The sequence below is a fragment of the Barbus barbus genome (genome assembly GCF_936440315.1).
Source record: "Barbus barbus genome assembly, chromosome: 21".
In the NCBI taxonomy this organism is placed as follows: Eukaryota; Metazoa; Chordata; class Actinopteri; order Cypriniformes; family Cyprinidae; genus Barbus; species Barbus barbus.
Window position 1 is genome coordinate 18,589,119 of NC_136749.1, and position 17,646 is coordinate 18,606,764.

Below are 17,646 nucleotides of genomic sequence, written 5' to 3' on the forward strand. Positions count from 1 at the left end.
TGGTAAAGAGAATGTGGGCAAAGAAAGACAAGTGTGTTGGTTAATCAGTTGAAAGTAGGACCTCTGAGTTCTGGTTCACGAGTTCATATATTTAGCACGAGTTACGTAATGCGTATTTGGCGAGTATAGTAATACGTAGTTGGTGCGCTGTCCTGGGGAAGGGGTCCGAGCTCGGGAATGGCCCGAACCCAGAGCATCCCCCAAAAAGCAATGAGTATAGGACAGCTGCCAGACTGAGAGACCCCCCCCCCCCCCCCCCCCCCCCCAAATACGCACTAGAGATCTGGCGGGAGCTAGTTCCAAGGAGTAGCTTGTATGCAGGGCCGGGGGAGCCTATGAGCTCTGAGGGAGCGTTTTAGCATGCATGGGTAGGCCCCACCGGTCGCTGGTGTGAACTGCGTGGTTTAGGGCGACCGGTCGGGGAGGGCTCGAACCGAAGCTCAACGGTGTGCTCATCACTTTGGGACGGGTGAGCCCTGCCCGCTGATGGAGGAGCAGTGTGGTTGAGGCCCTGACCAGGAGGACCCGAGTTGCCTGCAGTGGGATAGTTCACAGAGTCGGCGTACTACTGACCGTCAGCCCCTGCTAATCAGAGGAGAGAGGGCGGTTGTCTGGCCGAGGGGGCCCATGAAGCCTCCGGCTTGAGCTCAATACTCCAACGTCGGACAAGTGGGTCCCATCGGCTTGGCAGATAAAAAGAGTTTGGGACGTCCGACAAGGAGGCTCTCGCAACATCCGACGGGAGATCAAGACTCACGGCATCGAATGGATGAGCCTCACTTGTGGGCTGCAAGCATAGGAGCCCACCGGGAGACCAGCGTCAACGACTGACACAAGATCAAGACTATGATGTCAGATGGATAGCCTCGCCGACGAGTAGGGAGAAGAGAAAACCCGGAACTCGGAGGGCTCTCGCAGCATCCGAAGGGATATTGAGAATCACAGAGCATCGAACGGGTAAGCCTCACCAGGCGGGGGGGAAAGGTGTGAGGCTAGAAGAGACAGTTGGACGGTGTTCGGCGGGTGGACGAGACCCGTAGCAACTGAAGGCTAGGCCTTGTTCCCCGTCGGACAGAAAATTAGGTGGGTGGCCAAGACCGACGCTGTACGGGAGGCCAATACTCACTGAGTCTAACGGGTCGGTCTCCCCGACCGTAGGATGAAGCGGTAAGTTGTCTTGCTGTGAGGCTCTCACCGACGCCCGACGGGAGCACAATACCCACTGTGACGGACAGGTAAAGACGGAAAAGATCAAGTTGTGTGGTCGGGAGGCTCTTGCCTAGCATCCAACTGGAGATGAAACTCGCAGTCTGGATGGGTAAGTCTCGCCGGCCGTGGTATGGAAAAGGTAAGGTTGTTTGGCGGGGAGGCTCTCGCCGGCGTCCATCGGGAGAGAACAAGACTCACTATGACGGACAGGTAAAGACAGAAAGGTAAAGTTGGGTGGCCGGGAGGCACTTGCCATCATCTGACTGGAGATGGAAGCTCGCAGCCTGGATGGCTAAGACTCTCCGGCCGCAGAGTGGAAAAGATAAGTTGTCTGGCTGGGAGGCTCTGGCCGGTGTTCAACAAGATGCGAAGATTCACGGTGTCAGAAGGCTGAGCCTCGCCAAATGTGGGACTTGAAAAGGTAAGTAAAAAAGGCTGGAAGGCTCGCACCAATTTTTTATTTTTTTTGGGATCAAAAATTAAATGTTTCGCTATCGAGAACTGATAGGTCTGAGATGGTGGGGTTGGTGTCCGGATCGAATTTAGAGGAGATGGTGAGCTGTGAGCATCTCAGAAACCCAAAAAAAGGCTAAAAGGAAAACGGCGTCCGACGGGAGATCAATACTCATAGCATCGGACGGATAAGCTTTGCTGGTAGTTGGACAGAAAAAGGCAAGGTTAGCTCGACCAGGAGGCTCTCGCAGCATCCGGCGGGAGTTCAAAACTCACTGCATTGGATGGTTAAGCCTCACCGGTAGACGGCCTGAAAGGCCGAGATTTGCTTGGCCAGGGGCTGTTGTAGCGTTTGACGCGAATTCAATATTCGCGGCATCAGACGGATAAGCTTTGCTGGTAGTCAGACGGAAAGGCAAGGTTTACTCGACCGGGAGGCTCTCGCTGGCATCTGACGGGAGATCAATACTCGCTGTGTCGGATGGGTAAGCCTCGCCAAACGTAGGATGGAGAAGGTAAGGGATGGGAGGACCGTAGGACAAAAAGGTATGATTGCTGGGCTGGGAGGCTTTTGCGGCGTCTGACAGAAGTTTGATACTCACGGCAGCAGACGGGTAAGCCTCGCCGGTGGTCGGACGGAAAAGCAAGGTTGCATCCGACGAGAGATCACTACTCACGGCATCGGATGGGTGAGTCTCACCGGTAGTCGACCGGGAGCGCTCTTGCAGCATCTGACAGGGCAGGGCGTTCAATACTCAGGATAATTTGTGTTGTCTAAAAGGGGTAGATGCTACGATGATTACTTGCATGATTGTAAGACAAATCCAATAAGCTGTTTATGATAACGTGTCCGAAAATCTTGGTGCTGCTTGCGTCCAAAGGTTAAGCGTACAATGAAATAGAATTCCCTGTGCTAGTGTACTCCAAATAAGTTCCATGAATCTAGATGGATAGGCATGGCTTGGAAGCTGAGGTGATGTCGACTTTTGCCAGCCAGGTGCTAAGACCCATGATTTATCATATGGATTGCATGATCAATGTCCTACTATTGGGAGAGAATTCGTCGAGGGGAATCGAGGTGTTTATGCTGAAACGGGTAGTTATGCGGAGATGACAATAGATTAAGTGTTTCTTACCCCAGAATTTCCTAGCAGCCACTCCAATGGGCTAATGCTGAGACGGCGGTCAACGAAAGAGCTGATCATGAACCCTCGTTTAATTTGCGCCACCTATAGGGGAAAGCTGAACAGATTATTTCATTGAAACGGCTGAACGTAATGAAGTATTTGAAAAAATGGCAACTTTTCAATAATTTGTCCATATTCAATAATTTACGATTGATGCGTAAAGAAATGGCCAAATGTTAGAGATTAAGTGAACATTTGAATTGGATGTTTTAGCCGAACGAGGATTAGATCGCACGGTGGCATATAGACCAGTGGTTCCCAACTCATCCTGGGGACCCCAAGCCACAGCACACTCCGCAGCCCCCCCCCCCATTGGTAGAGTGTGCAAGACTTGAAATGGGCGCGGCCCGTGAGAGAGACACACAAAAACACGCAGCGTTTACATTATATCTGATGTAGTTTACAATACATTATATTAAGTTTCAACAAAACCAGATGTTACTTTTGATACTTTATACAAATGATTATGGCCTATTGGGAAACTGATAGAAGTGTTAGAGAAAAAGGGGAGTATGAGAAAAAGATGTGGGTCTGTGTTGCGAGCGGAGGCAGCCTCGTGCTTGCTGTGGCTGTAGGCCACAGGAAGGGAGTCCGGAAAAACTTGTGTAGCCTGCTCTGCTAACGGAGGTAGCCTCACGCTAGTGTCTGCCACTGGAGCTGGAGGCTGCTGAAAAGGACAAAAGGGGTTATTAGTAGGGAGGAGGAAAAAGACTGATGTGTGGGCTTGTGTTGCAAGTGGAGGCAGCCTCGTGCTTGCTTCTGCTGCTGTAGGCCACGGAAAAGTGGTTTGAGACTTTTAGCTATCTAGTTACCCTGCAGCGTTCCGATTTAGCCATTTTATTGCACTACCCTAGTAACTTGTTTTTCAAGCAATTAGCAGCAAATGTGGTAATTTAAAAATTAAAGTGGTCATTTATTTTTTTTTAATCATGCAAGGAAGAAAAATATTGAAAGAGCTAGCCAGCCAAGTGGCACATCAGCTGGTAACGTTAGATACTTTGGGAGCGGTGCCTAGCAGTACGCACTTCACATGAATTAAGTTGCAGTTTGCACTTGTTGTCTTAATTTTTTGGTTTGTACCTATGATTGTTAATCATTTATTGTTGGTCCAATGTGAAACTTTCCTCTTCCACTGTTGGTTTTATCCACAAAATGAAAAAATGAATCTTATCCATCTTTTCTATCCATTTATTGAAATGCAATGTGTAAATTAATTACAGGTAAAAATGCTGGTGAAGAATAAGGAAAGTTTGAGTAATTCCAGTGTGTATCCTAAGCACTTGCATCATAGTTACATAGTGGCATTAACATCCAATGCTGTCGCGACGTCCTTTAACAACTTTTATCAACAAATTACTTGCCTTTAGCAATTTTGCCTGAGGATTATTTGGCAACACTGGTGGTTGCGCCACTAGCGGAGGCCGCCTCGCACTAGCATCTGGAAACAGAAGCTGGAGCCGCGGTGAAGGCTGAGCCAAAGCGGGAAGCGAGTGAGGCTTTGCTGCGGTGAGAACTGGGGCGCGGCCCAGGCTCGTTGAAGGCCTGCTGCAGAGACTGCTTAGCGGGACAATGGTGGTGTCGAGCGAGGTGATTTCGGGGCTTTCCTCGATCTATTGGCCGCCTTGGCAACTGGAGTGGATTTAGGAGTGAGTGGCTGGTTGAGCAGAGAGCAGCGGCTGCGTCGAAGCCTGGAGCCCGGCGGCCGTGTCTGGTGGAGAAAGACCGATCCTGGGGCTGGCAGATTGGCCGGAGGATCCGAAAAGATCCCCAGCATAGGTCTCATTGTTTGGACGGGAGACGTTGAGTCTGTGATGTAATGGCAAGTGGTGCGGACCGAATGCTGATAGACCGTCGAAAGAGTGGAGGTATGTCAGCTGTATTTATATCCGTGTGATGATTGAAAATGCATTCTCTAAGGCAGGGGTTTTCAACCTTCAACATGCGCCCCCCCAAGTTTGTCTAATTTCCCACTTTGAAGGTATAGGAAATACCGAGAGAATGTGAGATGCTAGAAGGGAGGTTGTAGTCGTAAATCGCTCTACCAACTCTAAATTCCTACCATTACAGACAAGGACGTGCCCTGAGATTTAGCGAACAGGTCAGGTATGATGGTCAAAGTAAGTAGGGGGTGAAGTAGTGGAATAGTTAGGTGTTTTAGTCTAGTCTTTGTGTGAAGCTTTTAGTTTTTATTAGTTTGAGTCACGTTCATACTCTTTTTAGTCTATTCAAGTTTCAGTCAACTAAAAGTCTGAGCATTTTAGTCTTATTTTAGTCAGAATTATCCATAACTATTTTCGTCTAGTTTTAGTCGATGAAAACTGATGACAATTTCGTCTAGTTTTAGTCGACGAAAACTGATGACATTTGTCTAGTTTTAGTCAATGAAAATGACATTTTAGTCTCTTTTTAGTAATTCTATTGATCCCAGTCAATATAGTATAAGTACCTAGTAGCAGTGGCATACCGTGGGTTTTAGTCAGGGCCTTCAGTAAGCAACTGTAAACTACATGTACACATCTTACACATCTCTGTTACAGCTAACGCAGCTATATGCATATAATGCACATATTATGCCGCACACAGGCTCTCAACAAACAATGACGGCTGATCAACAATTTTAATAGTAGGCTAGATTAGGGTGGGTTAAATGCAGAGTAAATTTCCCTACATGGTCAGTAAAAGTAATCCGCCAATACACAGGTCACTATGCACATTCACGTGACTCTAAAATGACGACGCACCAAAAGCAGCCAAACTGTACAAACTCTGGACATCCACACACCACACCACAGTATTATCAACGCACCACATACACCTCCATAACAATGTGCATGATACAATACTCATCAAATAATAAAGCAGTCACCTGTCACTTGTAAATAAAGTCCATTTGTCATTCCATGCCCCTTTACTTGGATTTAAAAGTAAACACAGCCAACAACATAACTTGTGCTCGGTGCTAGCTGTTAGCCACTCATAGTTGCAATCTTTGAAATGGCACATAAAACCTTTGCTGGCCTTTGTTAGCGAATTCAGTTTGGGTGTAGGTCTTCCTTTCTCAGTTATTCTCTTTTGTCTGCAAAAGAGCGCCTTGAGAAAGGCGATTTTAGTAGATCGGCAACAAGATCTGGTGTAGGTGCCGATGACTGCAGCTGTCATTTTCTTTTCGTTTACTTTCATGTTCGTACCTTGGGAATCCCTGATTAAAGAGGCGGTCTAACGCTGGGGGTAGCACTGGGCATGTAGCTGGACCCAGAGGACGGGCTGTCATTGAAAGTCAAAATTTGATTGGCTGATGATTCTGTCACTAATGCTTGTAACAAATCAGATGTGATGTCTTTCAACAAAAGGGTAGCACTATCTGTAGTGCTGGCCTCAAGACTTTTTTTATGTAGAATATTCCAGTTCAACCTCAACTAAACTAATCATAGGCAATTTAGTGGACATTACACAAATGAAAATGATACCTAAATAATCAATAAAATTTTTTTTCACACAATTCTATTTTTTATAGGGCCTGCAGAGAAGGCCCTGCTTCCCCTGACGGCCCACCACTGCACTAGTAGTTATAGACGAAACCAAAATTTTCTTTTAGCCAAACCCATTTCAAACCAGGTTATCTTATTATATTATTGTTAGACTTAAGAATACATCCATGCCAGACAAGGAAGACGCTCTGATTTTAATTTACAAAATTGATTTTACCAACCAAACAAGTCAACATGTTTGTTGTCATCTTCTAAATAATGCCTCGAGGTGGGGCTTGTGGAAGTGACGTCGCCTGCGTCTGCGCAGTGCGACCTGATGCAGCCCCAGAAGTGAAGACACAGGAAAGAGAAATACTGCAAAATAATAATAATAACGTGACTAAACGAGACGGAATAACGTTATAACATTTCGTTTCGTCTCGTTTTGGTCAACGAAAATGAAGAGACATTTTAGCAGTGTTTATTTTGGAAAACACATTTAGTCTCGTTTTTATTCGTCAACAATATTGCATTATATATTTAATTATAGTCATCGTCACATGACCAGCATTTACGTTGCATCTCGTTTTCGTCACGTGATAAAGGTTCGTTGATGACGATATTTAGTCATAATTTTCGTTGACGAAAGCAACACTAGTTTGAACATTTTTTTTTTAATTCCTTGTTTTTTTTATTATTATTATTATTACATTTTTTTTTATTCCTTATTTTTATTGTTGTGATTATAATTTTTTTATGACTATTTTACTTCCTTTTATGTAAAGCACTTTGAATTACCACTGTGTATGAAATGTGCTATATAAATAAACTTGCCTTGCCTAACTTAATCTGCCTTTAACTGGACCCACTGCTTTTAAAGTTATACAGTGAGGACAGGATTAATGTGGGCACTCACCATCTTTAAAATGCCATTATGAAGCACCTGACTGAACAAATATAGTCTGAAATCAGGACATCAATTTTACATAGTTTCATTTGCTCCACAATTGGCCCAGGGCTAAGGAAAAATCCTTGTTTTTTGGTAAGTCACTTTGACATCAGCCCAGAATAGCAAAATGCAGAAAAACTAGATATGATCAGGGTCTGAGACAGCATGAGGATGATTTTGTGAAAAAATAATGAGACACTTATGTGTTTCAAAACCTAGAAAGCTGTTAACATAGCATTTAGGCTTGTGCTTTTGGTCTTAAATTGAGTATCACAGTTACCCTGTTGTCTACCCTGTTGACCCCCCCCCCCCCCCCCCCCCCCCCCCCGCATATGCTGGTTAGGTATGTTTTGCTGGTTTTTGCTAGTTGCTTAGGACCAGCACATGAGCAGCTTAAACCAGTTCATGACCAGCTAAGGACCAGCTCAAACCAGCAGCCATGCTTCAAAACATACCTAACCAGATATGCTGGTTTTTCAACAGGGTTGATTCATCTTGGCCAGAATTTGAGATATTGTATATATTGTCCAGATAAAGCAATCCCATAAAACACTGCAAGTTGTTTAGTGAAAACGATCCATCTGAGAGGGTGAACGAGGCCAAGGGAAACAGTAAATCGTTCAGTCTAATTAAATAAAACATTATTAAACCCAATTAATATGAATGCTACATATTTTGGTTGGTAGATAAAGGGATAGTTTACCCAAAAATGAAAACTGTCATAATTTATGCACGCTCAAGTTGTTTCAAAACTGTATGTGCTTCTTTCTGCTGAACCCAAAAAGAAGATATTTAGAACAGTATTGGTAACCAAACATTTTTTGGTCCCAATTGACCATAGTATTTTGTTCCATACTGTGAAAGTGAATGGGGACTGTTTGGTTACCTTCTTACTTTAAAATATCTTCTCTTGTGTTCAGCAGAAGAAAGAAACTGATACAGAGCGAGTAAATGACTGAGTTTAATTTTATCACTTTAAACTAACTAATTGTTAGCTTAGCTAGCTTGTGCTATTTAAAACTGACTTTGCAAAGCTAATGCCTTGAAGAGCACCTTATACACTAACGCCATTATACACGATTACACCTCTTTCCATACTGAGATATACCAACTTTCCATCTCACATTATGATTTTGGCTCTGAGTCTGTGTGCGTGTTTGAACACTTGATTGATTTGTGTCTGTGGCTACAAGTAAACAGCTTAGGAAACAAGAGTGCTTCGCATCTGATTTACTGTTCCCATGACGGCAGGTGCATTCCAATAAATGTCATCTAATATCCAATGGAGATGTGTTTCCCCAACAGAGCTCGATCCACCCCCGCCCAGACAGACTAACCCCAGTGCATCTCTGTCTCCTGCCTAAACATTTATGACATTTACAGTGCATTATCCTGTTCGAAAGCACTGAAGGGCAGAGAGGGGGAGATGCATGGAGTCACGTTTTACAGGTTTGGAGTCTGGCGCCACTGGGCTGCTGGTGGAGAACAGTCAGGTTTAGTCAGGGATGGACAAAAACAACCCAGACATTATAGCCCATCAGTCCATCACAACTTATGGCAAATAATACTCCACTATGCAGCATTATATGCATTAAAAAATAATAATAATCCACTGCATTATCTAGCTCAGAGATTTTCAAAGTGGAGGCTGTGATGGGGTGTTAAGGGGTCTGTGAAAAATTTGCAAAACAATTTTCACAATTAATACAATTCTACTAATTATTATTACCAATTGAAATAAAAAATTATAATAATTCAAATAGATTGAATTTTTTGTCTCTCTGATGTTTTAAAAGTGGACAAAATTTTGGGGAAAAAAAGTATAGTGGTTAAAGATATATGTGGCTTAATAGTACTTTGTTATTTGTAAATATGTATTTTCTGAATCAAGATCATTGATCTTAAAAAATAAGATATTGATATTTATTTTTAGCTTTCACAGATGACCATTTTTGTAATTTTGAAATTGTTTCTTTATAATATTACACTTATTTTCCTCACACAGTACAATATAAATGGGTTCTACATATGAGAATATATTTGTCGTCTATATATTTTAGGAAGGGAATCCTTTGAGAGGCCATTATCATATTTGGTGGTCTTTAAAAGTCCCATATCTAGTTTATATATATTGATTTTCTCTCTCTGTATTTTGAGTTGGTTGAAATCAAAAACACCAAATTCAAGTCCCTGGTTATTATATATTATTATATTTTTTAGTAAACTACTGTAAGTTGTGGTGGTGTTTTTGATTGCATTTGTTTTGTGATTTTATTTTCTTCATGGGCAGATAGCAATATGGGATGACCCGTGGAGGGATATATATATATATATATATATATATATATATATATATATATATATATATATATATATATATATATATATATATATATATATATATATATATATATATATATATATATATATATATATATATATATATATATATATATATATATATATATATATATATATGTGTATATATATATATACACACATATATACATATATACATACATATATATATATATATATATGTGTATATATATATATGTATGTATATATGTGTGTGTGTGTATATATATATATATATATATATATATATATATATATATATATATATATATATATATATATATATATATATATATATATATATAAGGGGTGGTGATGGCGCAGTGGATAAGACACATGCCTTTGGTGTGAGAGAACCGGGTTCGAATCCACTGTGCGACACCAATGTGTGCCTGAGCAAGACACTTAACCCCTAGTTGCTCCAGAGGCGTGCGACCTCTGACATATATAGCAATTGTAAGTCGCTTTGGATAAAAGCGTCAGCTAAATGAATAAATGTAAATGTAAATATATATATATATATATATATATATATATATATATATATATATATGTATATATGTGTATATATATATATATATGTGTATATGTAGCTTGAGAAAAGCTAGAAAAGCTCCAAGAAAATTTCACATTTTTAATAAAGGACTAATTAATTAATGAGTGCATTCTCTCCAAAAAAACTATATATCTTTGCTTTGTAAGGTGATTGTGCCTTCAGAAAAAAACATAGAATAGTTCACTTGACATATTAAGTGTCATAAAAACTATATACTTATTGGACAATTACAGTATACGGTTACTAAAATGATAGCTTATTGGATTACTAATTGAAAATTAGCTAAATGAGAAATCTAGGAGCTTTGATGCATTTATTGTCTGAATGAGGCAATTTTCATTTAGTAAACAAACTAATTCAAATTGAAACAAAATAATAAAAATATGAATGCATCAAGTTCAACAATTCATTTTCTTGCAGTGTAGATTAGTGGCGTCTGGAGCCCTGACAATAACGCAACTTCTAAGAAATAATAATAGAAATGATAATTAAGGCCGCAATTTATTGATCTTGAAGATGCTGACATGAATCAAGGTGGCAGATAACATTTCTGTGTCTGTAAATCATTACTGTTTGTGTTGTAAATCATTAGCACAGTTCTTTTCAGTTGATTTCTGTTTTGGGTTGATGCACGGGGGGATAATTGCCTCTCGTTCAATATAAAGAGTTAGGGAGCCACACTCCCTCTTTACAAATTATTTTGAATCGTCAGTGCTCAATACGCTAAGATCAAGAGTAGCAATTATCACATGCGTACCTTATTGCATCTGCATTATTCAGGAGTTCGGAATGGACCTGTGTAACTTCCAGGTTTGGTTAAACAATGTAGATTTATCACGACACAAACAAACATGATGGAGTGCTTTCTCAAAGTCAAGGGAGAGGACACGGTAGCGGAGGAGGGTGGTGATAGATGGCCGTTTCGTCAGCGAGAGGTAGGCACTTGGATTAATATGAGGAAAATGGCACTCTTTCTCACAAGAACGATAAATAAATAAATAAAAACAAGGACTCATGAGCACTCACAGCACTGGCAAATAGACACGTGTTTGTATTAAACTCATGACACTTTAGTACTCCTGTCCAAATTGCTGCCAAATGCATTGTTTTGCATTAAGGTTAATGTTTTTGAACAAACATGTTTGCCAGTCATATTTCATCGACACAATAAAGACGAGAGAGATGCAATTTGGCATTGGAGACAGAGAGGCTGTGGGGACTCATATTAAATGATCACTCCATTACTCTCTTCTTAGAGATTAATGCGGGCCAGGATGAAGAACTCGGGGGGAGTTTTTGGCCATCTAGCAGATTCTGTTCCCCGAAGTCCATCTGTGGTCACTGCAAATCAATTAAAAACACTCACCTCCTGAATGCACACGACCACTCTCCTGAATATTGATTCTCTTATTAAACTCAGTGGTGTAACTGTCTGTAGTGAGTTAGGAGACATTTGTGAATTTGGAATTGGACGTTTGACATTTGGGAACTGGACAACCACTGGGTGTTAAGCAGCACCGTACAAATAATCACCTCAAAGGCTAAGGTGTTGTGTTTTGCACTAGAACACAAGCAACCTTCACTAGCAAAGCACAGAAAACAAAGGGCCACATTCACTAATGATGTTGTAGCCTATAATAGGTGTAGGGCTATTTATGTGCCCCAAAAATTTCAGTCGGATCCACTAAAATTGTTCTTACTTTTCTTAAAATGTTGATGCAACTTCCATATATATATATATATATATATATATATAATATATATATATATATATATATATATCTGCCTTATGTTCAACTGTCCCAATACTTATGCTCACATCAATGAGTGGGATGAACTCTAAAAGTGTTGTTCTTTTTATTTGGTAAAACATGTATGTGTTGAAATGGCTAATTATAAAATGTGACATTCTGTAGTTTTGTCTCATATTCATCTTTTAATCATATTTCCAAATCAGGGACATTTCCTCTGAGGAGGCAAGAGAGGGAATGCCTCCTCAAAAAATTGGATGAGAAAACAATTCATAGTACAACAATAACATAATGTGAATAATAAAAAATATGACATTAAAAAGTGTATAAATTGTTTTTCTAAAAAGAAACACTGTCCAACAGCGACACCAGCAGTTAAATTTACAGCTGGAGTTGTCGTCTGTCTTGCCTCCCCTGAGCCCATTGAGTTTTAACAGCTCCCTTAAAGCTTTTGGTGGGTTTAGTGGGGGGTAATTGAGAATGAATGGGGAAAAGTCACGAGGAGGCTATGCCTCCATGGAGATGTGATTGGATATGAAGTGACATTCAGCCAAGTATGGTGACCCATACTCGGAATTCGTGCTCTGCATTTAACCCATCCAACGTGCACACACACAGCAGTGAACACACACACACCATGAACATACACCCGGAGCAGTGGGCAGCCATTTTATGCTGCAGCGCCCGGGGAGCAGTTGGGGGTTCGGTGCCTTGCTCAAGGGCACCTCAGTCGTGGTATTGAGGGTGGAGAGAGCGCTGGACATTCACTCCCCCCACCTACAATTCCTGCCGGCCGGAGACTCGAACCCGCAACCTTTGGATTACAAGTCCGACGCTCTAACCATTAGGCCACGACTTACCCTGGATATGACTGGTTTCAATCAGTTGTGATTGATTGATGCGATAAATCCCACCTCTTGTGTTTGTGATTCGCGAAATCAGTCAGAATGTACTAAATGGCGTTAATGGGAAGACTAGTTTAAAAAAGTAAACAAATCTCACACTTAAATATAAGCCCTGATATTGTTATATCAGAATAAGACTTGAAATGGCCTAATCTATGGGAGTTTTTAGTGAGTAATCAGGTGAAATTTAAGGTAAATCTCTGTTTCTGTGACCAATTTTTACCGAGCTTTGACTCATGATCCAAAAAATTCAAAAACATTTAAAAGTAACTATTAAAAAGCATAGCTGAACATAAATTCACAAATAAAATATATTGGCCCGGTTTCACAGACAGGGCTTAGCCTAAGCCAGGTTTAGGCCATAGTTCAATTAGGACATTTAAGTACTTTTTTATAGCGTGCCTTAGAAAAAAACATTACTGGTGTGCATCTTGAGACAAAACAAAGTCACTGATTTATTTTAAGATCAGTCAGTGCAGGTTTCTTTCATTTGAAACAGCTCAGACTTACATTTTAGTCTAGGACTAGGCTTAAGCCTTGTCTGTAAAACCGGGGGATTGTTTAAAATGTTACTGCCTTGAGTTCTTTTGGAATATATGTAAAATGCTTAAAAATTAGATTCAAACTTGGCTTTATTAAACAGAATATTGATGACATTGTTAATGTAAGAATAGAATTGAATTGTTTTTCTCTCTCATTCTGATAGTGTAATTGATGTTCACTTAAGTATTTGATTAAAACTACATTTGATAAAAAAACAGGGAGGACTTTGCCGCCTCATTTCAGAACACCACTGCACACCACTTATATATAATTATTATTATTATTATATACGTTATAATAATATATATATATAATAATGTCTGACCCTGGACCACATAACCAGTCATAAGTGTCAATTTTTTTTAAATTGAGATTTATACATCATCTGAAAGCTGAATAGATAAGCTTTCCATTGATGTATGGTTTGTCAGGATCAGACATTTGACCATCAATATTTGGAAATCTGGAATCTGAGGGTGCTAAAATATCTAAATATTGAGAAAATCGCCTTTAAAGTTGTCCAAATGAAGTTCTTAGCAATGAATATTACTAATCAAAAATGAAGTTTTGATATATTTATGGTAAGAAATTTACAAAATATCTTCATGGAATATGATCTTTACTATATATCCTAATGATTTTTGGCATAAAAGAAAAATGTATAATTTTGACCTATACAATATATTTTTGGCTATTGCTACAAATATACCCCAGCGACTTAAGTCTGGTTTTGTGGTCCAGGGTCACACATATATAGTACAACATCTGTACTTATACAGTCAGGTCCATAAATATTGGGACATCGACACAATTCGAACATTTTTGGCTCTATACACCACCACGACGGATTTCAAATGAAACGAACAAGATGTGCTTTAACTGCAGACTGTCAGCTTTAATTTGAGGGTATTTACATCCAAATCATGTGAACGGTGTAGGAATTACAACAGTTTGCATATGTGCCTCCCACTTGTTAAGGGACCAAAAGTAATGGGACAATTGGCTTCTCAGCTGTTCCATGGCCAGGTGTGTGTTATTCCCTCATTATCCTAATTACAATGAGCAGATAAAAGGTCCAGAGTTCATTTCAAGTGTGCTATTTGCATTTGGAATCTGTTGCTGTCAACTGTTAAGATGAGATCCAAAGAGCTGTCCCTATCAGTGAAGCAAGCCATCATTAGGCTGAAAAAACAAAACAAACCCATCAGAGAGATAGCAAAAACATTAGGCGTGGCTTTTTAAGAATGTTCCAAAACAACTGTTTGGAACATTCTTAAAAAGAAGGAACGCACCGGTGAGCTCAGCAACACCAAAAGACCCGGAAGACCACGGAAAACAACTGTGGTGGATGACCAAAGAATTCTTTCCCTGGTGAAGAAAACACCCTTCACAACAGTTGGCCAGATCAAGAACACTCTCCAGGAGATAGGTGTATGTGTGTCAAAGTCAACAATCAAGAGAAGACTTCACCAGAGTGAATACAGAGGGTTCACCACAAGATGTAAAGATGTAAAGCCTCAAAAACAGGAAGGGAAGATTAGAGTTTGCCAAACGACATCTAAAAAAGCCTTCACAGATCTGGAACAACATCCTATGGACAGATGAGACCAAGATCAACTTGTACCAGGGTGATGGGAAGAGAAGGAAAGGAACTGCTCATGATCCTAAGCATACCACCTCATCAGTGAAGCATGGTGGTGGTAGTGTCATGGCATGGGCATGTATGGCTGCCAGTGGAACTGGTTCTCTTGTATTTATTGATGATGTGACTGCTGACAAAAGCAGCAGGATGAATTCTGAAGTGTTTCGGGCAATTTTATCTGCTCATATTCAGCCAAATGCTTCAGAACTCACTGGACGGCGCTTCACAGTGCAGATGGACAATGACCCAAAGCATACTGCAAAAGCAACCAAAGAGTTTTTGAAGGGAAAGAAGTGGACTGTTATGCAATGGCCAAGTCAATCACCTGACCTGAATCCGATTGAGCATGTATTTCACTTGCTGAAGACAAAACTGAAGGGAAAATGCCCCAAGAACAAGCAGGAACTGAAGACGGTTGCAGTAGAGGCCTGGCAGTGCATCACCAGGGATGAAACCCAGCGTCTGGTGATGTCTATGCGTTCCAGACTTCAGGCTGTAATTGACTGCAAAGGATTTGCAACCAAGTATTAAAAAGTGAAAGTTTGATTTATGATTATTATTCTGTCCCATTACTTTTGGTCCCTTAACAAGTGGGAGGCACATATGCAAACTGTTGTAATTCCTACACCGTTCACCTGATTTGGATGTAAATACCCTCAAATTAAAGCTGACAGTCTGCAGTTAAAGCACATCTTGTTAGTTTCATTTGAAATCCATTGTGGTGGTGTATAGAGCCAAAAATGTTAGAATTGTGTCGATGTCCCAATATTTATGGACCTGACTGTATATTCTAATATTTTTCTAATAACTTGGTTTAACAAATTCCTATGAGGCCGTCGAGATTTTGGCATATACATGTGCTTGCATTTGGTTCTAAATTGGATTATAAATTTGGAATTTAATGTGAACTTATTAATGCATCATGGTTTGTTTGTGTGCAGATGTAGTGAGTAAGACAAAGATTAGTTCTAAATATAATAATATATAATGTGATTTTTTTTTTTTTCAAAAGATCCCATCTAATCTCATTGCGGCCTCAAAAATAATGAAATCTGATTGGCTGTGTGAATTAGAGTCATTAGCCATCTGGATTACTCATCATAACATAGACCTGCCATTAAAATCTTAAAGCTCCTGTGAATAATGAGGCTTCTAAGAAAAATATTGAATATTGTCAGGAAATGAGGCATGTTATGGGCTAAATGGTTACTGGAAAGGTATTTGGGTCCATCTATTAATTTAAGTATCTTTTATTAGTTTGCCTTGGTAAATCATTGATGTGATTTAGCAGAACGAAACAAATCTTATTATAAACATCTTCTTTCATCCCTTCAAAGCAACAGCTAATCCCCTCTTCTCCCTTAAAAGGGAAGAAAGACTCTCTCTCCTTTCAAACAGGGAGGTTCCATCTACCTTAAGTGCTGGGTGGTTTTACAGTCACTTTGAAATCAAGGTTACATACATGCTGAACTCTACATTGTGACTCCTCCAGGTCCACTCACAGAAATTTCCCACACTTGTGAGTTAACTGAGCCATTCATTTACATCAGCAAGGCAAATTAGGCAATCCATTATGGTGCTCTGTTTAAACAAATTACTCACCACACATCAGCCTTGGTGTGTTTACAGCACTGTGCGGGGGTGTAGGGGACAGGAGCTCTGCGGGGCGGAAGGTCATGTGTGCATTAATGAGATAAGGTTGTATTTAAAGTGCAAGAGTGAGAGTGTGTGTGTTTGTGTTTTCAGAGCAGGATGGATGGATGTCCATTGGAGTGCTGAGGCAGCAGTGTCCGTCCTTTGCTCATCCTTTTTCATTTTCTCTCATCCTTCTTCATCCTCCTCCTCCACACAATCTATCGCCATGTTTGCTCATTGATCTGTGAGCCTGACATAGACGCTGAGTGAAAGAAAGCTTTCCCTCTCCAATAGAGAGGAGTCATTGCCTTTTAAAACACTCGCTGTCTCACTTGCATGAATGAATGTTGCTTTGCTGCATTAAATGGACTATTAAAAAGGCAGGGAGACGAAATGTAATTACGAAAACACTTGAATGACCTTCCAGTTAAAAATCACAACTTAATTCCACTGAACTTGCTGTTTCAGGTTAGTTTTGAAATCCAGACCCTCAATTCAGTTTTTCCACAATCCATCAGTTGAACAGACATCCCGTATCTGTTTATTGGACATTTACAAGTCAGCTGTCACTCAAGTGTGTGATGGTATTCAAGATGGACAGACTGACGGACAGACAGAGAGAAAGGCTGAATAATTGACCGACAGACAGATAAACAGATTTTTATATATAGACAGACAGGCTGTAAATAGACATCACTTTGGTCTACTAAACCGGGGCCACATTGAAGCCTCTTAAGAAAAGCTGGTTTGTCTGGTTAAATTAAATGGTGTCTCTGTGTAATGATAGACCCTGTGACGGCCCCATTTGGACAGGTCAGTCATGCTGTTCTTAAAATGTGCTTCAGCGATTAGATGAGATGTTTGACGAGAGTGACAGTGTGGACCATGATAAAAATGTTTTGATGCAAATTGTTTATAGCAAGCATTAAAGGATGTTATTTGCAACTTAATGTTTATGGCACGTCGTCAATTACCACAGATCAAACTTGCT